Source organism: Microcebus murinus, chromosome 8 (genome assembly GCF_040939455.1).
Source record: "Microcebus murinus isolate Inina chromosome 8, M.murinus_Inina_mat1.0, whole genome shotgun sequence".
In the NCBI taxonomy this organism is placed as follows: domain Eukaryota; kingdom Metazoa; phylum Chordata; class Mammalia; order Primates; family Cheirogaleidae; genus Microcebus; species Microcebus murinus.
Genome location: NC_134111.1, coordinates 87,757,867 through 87,767,962, shown reverse-complemented (window position 1 = coordinate 87,767,962; position 10,096 = coordinate 87,757,867). Strand labels below are relative to the sequence as shown.

At 41.0% G+C, this 10,096-nt stretch overlaps 1 long non-coding RNA gene across 3 annotated transcripts in view; it reads right to left on the bottom strand.

Moving 5' to 3' along the window:
* Positions 1–2,273: 2,273 nt before the first annotated feature.
* Positions 2,274–10,096, bottom strand: part of LOC105882605 (uncharacterized) — a 41,849-nt gene continuing 34,026 nt past the window's right edge. The window contains exons 4-5 of one of the 3 annotated variants that reach the window (XR_012920621.1): positions 9,209–9,327; positions 2,274–3,213 (exon numbers count right to left, since the gene is read on the bottom strand). This is a non-coding gene — a long non-coding RNA (uncharacterized LOC105882605). Of the gene's footprint in view, positions 3,214–3,896; positions 8,166–9,208; positions 9,328–10,096 lie in introns of those variants that run through there. The other 2 variants (XR_001159325.2, XR_012920620.1) reach the window with 2 other exon arrangements.

Here is a 10,096-nt window from a genome sequence, read left to right as displayed (position 1 = left end):
TATGTTTAATATTATATAGAAAATGACCCCTTTGGTATCATACCTGTGTGCATGAGACATACTTTTCCCTCAAGATAGATAGATAGATGGATGGATGGATAGATAGATAGATAGATAGATAGATAGATAGATAGATAAACTAGTTCAGATTAAGTGTCCTAGAAATGAATTATTTGATTGGTCACACCAGTAGTTTTAACTGCAGCAGGAAAGATAGGAGAAGGTCATTTTTCTGAGACAACATTTAATTCTTTAAAGACAATGAATATCTGGGTGGTTTTTTCCAGAGCCAGTTGAAATCATTAGGGGAGATGCTCTCCTCTTCCTAGTTTTTAATTAATTTACCCACATTTTAAGTTCTGCATTCATGGCCTCCATATTTCTAAAGTTTCTTCTTAAAAATGGTATATATGATTCTTTTTCATTTTTTCATGTGTTTATTTATTTATTTTATTTTTTATATTTCAGCATATTACAGGGGTGCAAATATTTAGGTTATGTATATTGCCTTTGCCCCACTGGAGTCAGAGCTTCAAGCGTGTCCATCCCCCCTAATTATTTATGGGGTATAATGCAATGTTTTGCTATATCCTCCTTTGTACTGTGTCAGAAGCTTCCAGATTCTAATCCTAGTACTTCCACTGTCCTTGTAACATTTGACCCAGGCATGGCTCTGCGACTCTGTTCCTCCCTCATGGAACAATATCTCTCACCCTTTGCTTTCCATTTGGTTCCATTCCAACCTTTCTCCCCAGGACTTGTATTTTCCTGGAATTGATCTATTAATAACATTGCCTCAGTTTTTATTTTATTTATAGTGTCAGGTATGTTGAGTCTGTTAAAGATGTCTTGGCTACTTGACTTGGCTTTGATCAACCTGCTTGGCTTCTTCTCCCTTTTAAGTGACAATTTTCTCACAATTATATATTTTTCTGAGTTTTGGCCATAAACTTCTCCATATTCTCTTTCTTGAGATTTTCATTAGCTTAATAGAATACTTTAACTTCTATCTTGACTCCCCCAGTTTCCATTTATCATGGCTAATCCCATCCCAAACTGATAGTGCTCATCCCCTTTGCGAGTCCCGAGCTTCCCCCTTCTGCTCCCAGCACAGACCTCATCTTCCGGGACAGTCCCCAGCACTACAGGGGAGGTGGTAAGTTCAAGAGAAAGAGGAAAAAGTAACATCTTCTCTGCATTTTATTCCCTATGGCAGGACTTCGAAGCTGCTTTTCTGACCTGCCTTCCCTTGGTTACCAAATACATACTTTTTAAAATTAGGAAATGAAAATGATAGTTCTACTCCTAGCCAGGAGCTCGTCACATATGCTCCAGGAAAAGGATGATTAATGGAGCTAGCACTTGATGCCTAAGCCAGGGGATGGCAACTTGTGGGGAATAACTGAGCCACACCAACCTGCTGTAGCCCCAGATCAGATGAACTGCACATGGCTTTGGGCCCACCAGAGGCCCTTAAATTAACCAGTGGCCCTAGCAGAAAGTGTGCACCCAGGAAGAGCCCGGTGGGCACACATGGCCCAAAGGAACTTGACAGCTTTTCAATTCTTTGGTTTATACAGAGAACCGACTGGACAACCTTACCCTCCCAGTAACTTGTCAGTAGCTAGACCATCTAGACTGGTTGTCCAGATCACTTAAATTATATGGATAATAGCAAAAGTTTCCCTTTGCTAAATTGTATGGACTTGTTCCCAAGTCCTTTTTGGGTGTGAGAACTTACTTTGCAATAGTCCTTCACTAAAGGGGGGAAAAATAAAAGAAAGAAAAATGTAGGGAATTCGAGTCCTACTTTGCCAAAGGTTCGAATGAATAGGAGAATAGGAAAATTCTGTATGATCTTGTCTGAGAAGTGGTTTTCTCTCAATGTCGGGATTAACCTGATTGAATGAAATATTCAAAATGCTCATTTATGTAAGTTTTGTTTCATCTGAGGTTTGGAGTGCCAAAGACTTATGCCACAAACCCTCGGACCATTCTCCTTTATTGCCAGGTTGTACCTAGGGGTTCATGGACGTGGCTGTGACAAGAGCACAACCACATTTGTGATCACCACCCTTGACCCACCTCTGCCGCCCACACCCTATGCCCCGCCCCCCCGGACGCTGCTTCTTCCATGAGATCTTCCTGCAGCCTCTATCCCGCTGTGGCTCTCCAGCACCTGACATAGCTTCTTTTGTTCAATTTGACAAATCTCACCACTTAAGTTCATTTATTTTCCTTTATTTATTTATTTTTAAATTTTGTAGTGACCTCTGCAAAAAACAAACAAGTAAAATGGAAAGGAATTTACTCTCTCCTCTTGGAAGAGAGAACTGCAGCTCCTGGTCATCCCAAGGAAAGTGGGAACACTAAAGAAATGGTGTTAAAATTTGAATAGCACCCCCAAAGGAGAACCGATGTATTTAAAATGCAAAATCTCACAGGATCCCTAGATGAGCTTCCTTCCTCTTTAGTAAAACAGAGATTCTCAGGGTTAGGCCTGGAGAAGTAAAATCACGCAGCCCGTATGAATGGGGAAATTGGGATCAAAGAGCTGAATTTCGTCCATTCCTTTCTCTCCACTGCGTTGCCTCCCAACACGCCCGGCACCCTGAGAGACAAAGGTCTGGAGGAGGCACAAAGGGACTTCTATTTTCATCTTTTGGCCCTAACAAGATGAGATCGGCAGGCAGGCAGGCACGCACGTTGGGAATAATGGCTCTGCTCTCTCAACTGGGTCCCCACCCCCGGTGCCTTCATCCCCACTCGGGTGACCTCAGCAGAACAAGCTCGCTCTGTAATGACCACCTCGTCAGCAGGGCTGTGTATTTAGTAGCAGGAAATATAAGCTTTTGTGGTTGGTGTGACGTCACCCCACCCACTAAACAGGCCTTTATAATTTGACCACAAAAAGGCTTGAAAGGCATAGACACATACACACAGGGAAAGAGGCCGTAGGACTGTCAACAGTTGTCTGTGCAGTGAAAGGAGCATTGTGTCTCCCAAAGGTTTCCCAACAGCCTGATGTTTGGTCTGCTGCAGACAAAACATCTGGATGATATATGGCGCTTTCTCTTTGTAGCCGAGCGCCCCAGCGCATCCTCTGCCCTGCTCACTCGTTCTTCTCCCCGTCTTGCATTTTCTCCTTTCCTCACTTGCTTCATCCTTCTGTTTCCTTTTTCTTTCTTCTTCCTTCTTCTACTCTGCCTTAATCTAAAGTATCCAAATGTATATTTTTTAAATCTTTTGGTTGTTTTCTAATATTTGAACACAGGACGCTCATGTGAGCACACACACACTAACACACACACACACACACACACACTCACCCATTTTCCTATTCTTCTATTAAATAATTCACTGTTAGAGACAGAGAAAAAGACAGAGAGGGTGGCAGCTACAGAGAGAGAAAGAGAGAGAGAAAGAGAGAGAGAGAGAGAGAGAAAGCATCAATGTGAGCACAGAGATAGACATTTAAAAAAGACGTAGCTAACATATTAATGTAACATTAAAATTTGCTTCCATGAATGTCTTGGCTTTTTAGCTAGTTCTTTTTTTTCCCTTTGGCCTCAATTTATATATTTTTAATAAAATGTAATAGTTTAAAAACATTTACATAATATTTAGCTAGATCTGTAGAGGAGCAGAGCTAAATGACCTAGTGCCGTTCAGTGTCATATTGTGCAAGTTCAAGGTTATATTTCACTTCTCTACTTTGCCGTTTGCTTTGCATTTTTGTTTTAGGTGAAGAAAGGTACATATTAGGCATTGATACCAACCTTCCATTAAGTACAAAGAGAGAAAGAGGAATAATGGACCTGCTCTGGTGGTGGGCACACTAAAAGCCCAGACCTAAGCATCCCACAGTGTATCTATGTGACCAAAACATTTATACCTCCTTCCCATTTTGAAATAAAAAAATTTACAATGTTATCAAAATTTTTAAAATTAAAAAATTTAAAAAAAGAAAAGAAAGATTGATTGATATGGACAAGTAAACAAAAAAGCAGATAACCTGAAAAAGGAGGGTAAAGAGAGACCAAAAGAAGTTTTCTATATGCTAGCTACATTGATATAAACTTTTACTAGATTTTCAGATCTTTGAGGCTAGGGAGACTGTTGGAGAGAGGAGTGTGGAGAGAGAGAGACCCGGGAGGTGGTGGCTGATGGGACCGACCTCTGTACTAGGCTAATGGAAAAGTGTGGCTTCTTCTCATTCACGCTGCTGTGGAAACCCCCTCCCAGGCTCTGAGATTTCCTCTGAGCCACAGGCAGCAGGAAACACCTGCTTCTCTTCTCCGCTGACTTCTTCCCACTCTAGGGCATCTGGGTCCACCCTCCTGCCTTTCTGCAGGGCACAAATGGACAAGCAGATTTCCACATGTCCCAGTCTTTCTTAAGAGAGGAAGTCTGGAGTCATCTATTAGCAACTGATATACTTTGATGGTTTTCTTACTCCCACACTCTATTATTTTTTTTCCTTCCAATTGACCTTTATTGGTGCTTCTTCAAACCAGCTCCCCTGCACAACCCTTGTACTAATAATATTTTCCACCCAGAAAAAATGAGGCGTAGGAAATCTATCCACAAAATCTAAGAGGCAAGTGCATGTTCTGTTCATCTTGATTCCTAATTTTGAGTTTTGCCATTCCCCTCCCTGTAACAAAGGGGAAAGGTAATGCAATTCCATTTTGGAAAGGCATGAAAACCAGATGCCAGTGTGCACTGGATCAAGATAGCAGCCCTCAAATAGCCTCCCAGTGGAGGCACATTGAGCTATTAGCAACTTCTTAGAGTAGCCCTCAGCCACCACAGAAAAGAGCAGCTAAGAAATCATCCACACAAACATAGAACGAATGTTAATGTTTTGTTAGGAAATATTAAAAAAATTATGAAATCCAAGAAATTTTCATCAGGCTTGAGAAGACCACTGAGGGTTGCTACATCTAGTTCCCTTTCTCCGAACAGAAGAACACCTACACCAATGCTTGTAAAACTATCTCCTTCCAAGTTCTTCCTTCTTCTATTCTCTAGTAAGGAGAATCCTTAGAGAGAAAGTGGCAAAAGGCAAAGAAGACAAAAATAAATAAAGTGCTATTTTTCATTATTTTTCTCAGGAAGTTCTTCTATGATATCAATTCCTGGTTAATTAGAAGTATATTTTGCTTTATGAGAAGAGGCGGGGTGGTATACTATTAGGTCATTAAATATGAAATGTCCACTCTCAAAAGTTTATTATATCTCAAACAAGAAGCAGTACAATTAATCAAAGTATGAGCCTAAACTATCATCACAGTGTTGCCATCGTAATGGTAGCTTGTCCAGCAGGGAAGAAGCCTGGAGAGTGAGTAATGAATAAATTGCAAAAGGCATTTTCCACAGCTTGTTGAGAATTGGATATTTTTCCTTGCAAGCAGTGGTCTGAAGCCTGGAAGAAGTGGTAGTCAGTTGGTGCAAGGTCTGGTGAATATGGTGGATGACAGAGAGTTTCCAAGTCCAGCTTCTGTAGCTTGAGCAGTATTGTTTTTGCGACTTGTAGTCCAGCAGTGCCTTGCAAGAGGACTGACCTATCTCTATTGACCAATTCCGGCTGCTTCGTTGCAAGCATCCTCATCATTTCATCTAATGGGTTGCAGTAGACATCCTCTGTGATCGACTGTCCAGGCTTCATGAAGTTGTAGTGAATAATACCAGTGCTGGACCACCAAACAGACACCATTAGCTTTTGTTGATGAGTGTTCAGTTTTGGACTATATTTTGGCACTTAATTTTTTTAGCATATTATGGGGGCACAAGTGTTAAGGTTACTTATATTGCCCATGCCCCCCTCCCCCCTCGAGTAAGAGCTTCAAGCATGTCCATCCCCCAAATGTTGCACATCCAATCATAGTGCCTAATGTTTGCAATTGTGAAAAAGAATCCATTTTTCACCAGTCATAACAATGTGGTGTAGAAAAGGTTCTCCTTAAGGTGTGACAGCAAAGAAAGGCAAGCTTCAAGACAATGTCTCTTCTCACACTCATTTAATTCTCACGCTCATAAAATATAGTGCCTAATGTTTGCAATTGTGAAAAAGAATCCATTTTTCACCACTCATAACAATGTGGTATAGAAATGGTTCTCCTTAAGGTGTGACAGCAAAGAAAGGCAAGCTTCAAGATTCTTTTCATGCTCATTTAATCTTCAAGTCTCTTCTCACGCTCATTTAATTCATGCGGTACCCATCTATCCAGCTTCTTTACCTTGCAATTTGTTTCAAACAGTCCAATATTGTTGGAATAGTCACGTCAAACCTTGCTGCTAATTCACGCATAGGTTGAGATGGATTCACTTCAACTACAGCTTTCAGCTCATTATTATACACCTTGGTCTCAGGTCTCCCATGTGGCTCATTTTCAAGATTAGAATTACCAGAATGGAACTTCTCAAACCGTCTACATATTATGCTTTCATTAGCCACATCCTTCCCAAACTCTGTTGATATTTCGAGCTGTCTGTGCTGCATTGGTTCCAGGAGGGAACTCGTATTTGAAAATAACATGAATTTTTGACTTATCCATGGTTTCACAAAAATTGCTCTATAAAATTTTTGAAAGATAATCACAAGCCAAACCATGTGTTTGAAATAATGAGGATGTACCTTCACAATAAAAATAAAACAAGAAGTGTCAAAGTAAAATGTCAGAGATAACAACTGTCAAACTTAGTACTTAAGGAAATCAGACATTTCATACTTAATAACCTAATAGATATATAAGTGGTCAATAAATCATAATGAGGGATATATCCATGACATCTTGATGAGTCAACTCCTTTCCTCTAATAGTTTAATGACCTGTAAAATGGGAGGCTTGAATAAGAGGATCTCTGAGGTCACTTCTACCTGTGTTTTACAACATCCATGCAGAGCACAGCTGGCTCTCTTATTTAAATTGTTTCTAGAAACCAAAAACAAAATGGGAGACATACAAATAAAAAAATAAACAAAGGAGTAGAAAGAAGTAATTCATGAAAGAAATATTACATTAGGTTTGTGAACTTACAACCAGATATTCATCCTTGCTAATGATCAAAGAAGTACAAATTGAAAACAGAGGCTTTCATGGTTACCTCATATCCTGGCCAAAGTGGAAAAGATGAATTTTCATACTTTTTCATCATAGCATTGTTTGTAATAGCAACACATTGGAAACAACATATATGATATATCCATTTATTGGAATAATACCACTCATTAAAAATTATATTATTATATGCCTTAAGAGTGGAAATATGGCTACAGTATATTAAGAAAAAAGAGGGAAGGTTATAAAACACATATACCTTACTCCACGAAAGGAAAATGTGTGTAAATGCACAGAAAAACATCTGAACGGACACCCACGATATTAACAGTGATTATCTCAAAGTGTTGAGGTCATTATAAAGCAGTCTTCTTGATGCTGTTCCACATTGTTGGAATATTTTACAATGAACATGTGCTACTTTTATAATCAATAAATTCCATCTCCATTTGAGATAATACATAATTAAACAAAATGCTATAAGTACACTGCACATAGAAGAACATTGTATCAAAAACAGAATCAGCCTTATTTGGACGGCAGATGGTAAGGAGACCTGTTAACCTGATCCGCTCACGCAGAGCCTTGAAATCTTAGCTACCACTAACAGTTGGCTCTTTGTAGTTCAGATATTTCTCTTTTATAAGTTGCTTACATTTTCTGAGCCTCAGTTTCTTTGTCTATAATATAATGACAATAATATTCACCTTGCAAGGCAGTTGCAAAAATTCAATGAAATAACACCCATGAGTTGCTTAGAATGAGGCCAGTAAATATCAGTTATTGTTATTAATATTATACAACATAGGTATATTTATACTGTAACAAATAGGCATTATTAAATTTCTTAATTGATAGAAGCCACACTTCAATAATATGTTTTTATGTCACTTCTAGTTGTTTTGTGTTGACTTCTGAGGTTAGTAGTTATAATAATAGGATATTCTTAATAGGACAGTGGTGAAGGCTTTGGTTATGAGCCACTTCACTTCCTTCGATGGATAGTCCCCTGAATACTGGGAAGTGCCGTCCCTCTGCCTCCCCAGCCAGCTGGTCGGATAGCATCACGTGTAGAGGTCCTAACATTAGCACAACTTTGACCTAGACACAGTAGGGGGACATAAAAGAAGAGAAAATAGGATGCAAATTCTGCCTTCAAGGTGAGAAAAACAAGGCAAGGCTTCCCAAACTGCAATGTCATAAAATGTTATATGCGCAATGAAAAACTGCATACTAAAAAGCTAGAGAAGCTTATCTGATTCCCTCAGTAGATGGAGGCTTCAGAAAAGCTGTGATGCCAAACTAATTTTTAAGCAGGCATTTTCTTAGAGGAAGACAGGGGAAGGACATTGCAAGGCGGAGGGGGAAATGCACAAAGGCATTGGAATATGAGCCCCAGACCACACCAGCTGTCTTCACTAGGAGTGTGGGAGCAAAAGGCATATGCTGGGAACTGGAAGGAGGTGAGCCTAGAGATGAGGCTTCGCTGCTAGATCTACCACCGACTGGAATTCCTCACTCTCCTCGAGTCTCTGATACTTTGGCTATAAAACAGAGGGGGGTGTGGGTATGGGCTTAATCAACCTACAAACCCATTCGGTAACAGAACCGGGGTCTCATGGCATGGTGAATTTTGATGAGATCCAGTATTTAAGCACGGGGGCAGCAAGAGGGTGTTAGGAAGGATACTGGAGGGTCTGGATTGAGTGTCTTTTCCAGGGTTGAGGTGGACACTCTACAGAGGAGAAGCTTCCCCCCACCCAGAGAGATGCACAGGCAAGCTGACATCGGAGACCTCGGTGAACTCACTTGCCATGACCTGAGAAAGGGTCAGTGAGTACCGAGAGTTTAAGAACAAGCTGAGAAAATCTGATACCCCAGGAGAATGCTAGGAAAGAGCAGTCCCCAGCAGAAAACTCTGGCACCCGGTTCCCACCAGCAAGCGGCCAACTTGGAAGCAGGTGGTGGCCTTCTGTGCTGAGCTCAAAGCAAGCAAGCCGACTGCGACAAAGAGGTCCCAGGGCACTGGGGAGAGAGGAGGAGGAGTCCTGCCTGGCCAGCAGCTCTCACACCGCAGGACCATCCCACCCACCCTCCCTGACTGCCCTCCACCCTGTACCCCACCTGCCCTGTGCCTTCCCCACCTGACAATCCAGGATGGAAATTGGGACAGAGGCTCCACTGTGGCTACTTCATGGTCTGGGCCTTTGAATATTTATCTGTCAAGTAGAGGTAATCCATGCCCTGCCTGGCACGCAGGGTTCTGGAAGAGAGCAAACCACAAAGTAATGTAGAGATGCCTTCTACTAGAAGTGTTCCGCATGTGAGTATCACCATGGCAGATCCTGATGAATCTTGACTTTCAAGTTCCCTTTCAGGCCAAGGTACCTTGAAACTTAAAACTAAAAAGGTCAGGGTGTCTGGTTTTACTAGGCTGCCTTACCAATATTTCCTTGGACATCTTAACTGGTACTATTTTATAAAATATTGTAAGCATATCAGAAAAGAATATAAAAATTTATAAAATGAAAGCTTCAACTGGCCCAGAGCAAGAAACTAGCCCACACCTGATATTAGCCACATCCCTGTACACTGCAGCTTTTGTTGTCTGGAAAACTCTGTACAGACGAATGTGATTGTACAGAATCCTGTGCCATTAAACAGCAGCCAACGACCCTGACACCAGCCCTCTGCTCTGTGCCCCTCTGAGATCTGCTGTCCATGGACAAAGGGTTGGTCTAAGAGACCCCAACTGTACTGCCAGATTGTGAGCATGTGACACCTCCCATTTTCTGAGCACTTCCTGCATTCCTCTAGCTGAGTGGGACATGTAGGGGGCGGGGTGTGGTTATGGAAAGCATAAACGTGTCTCCAGAATTTTAGGGTAGTTGAGGGAATAAGATGTAAATGTGTAGCTACATAAACATAAAATTAGCATTAAGTTTTCTCCTGTCTTGTTCTCAAATGCATTTGCAAATTGTTGCACACATAGTTCCCAAAGTAATCTCTGAAGTAGAAAGGGACTAGAGGTG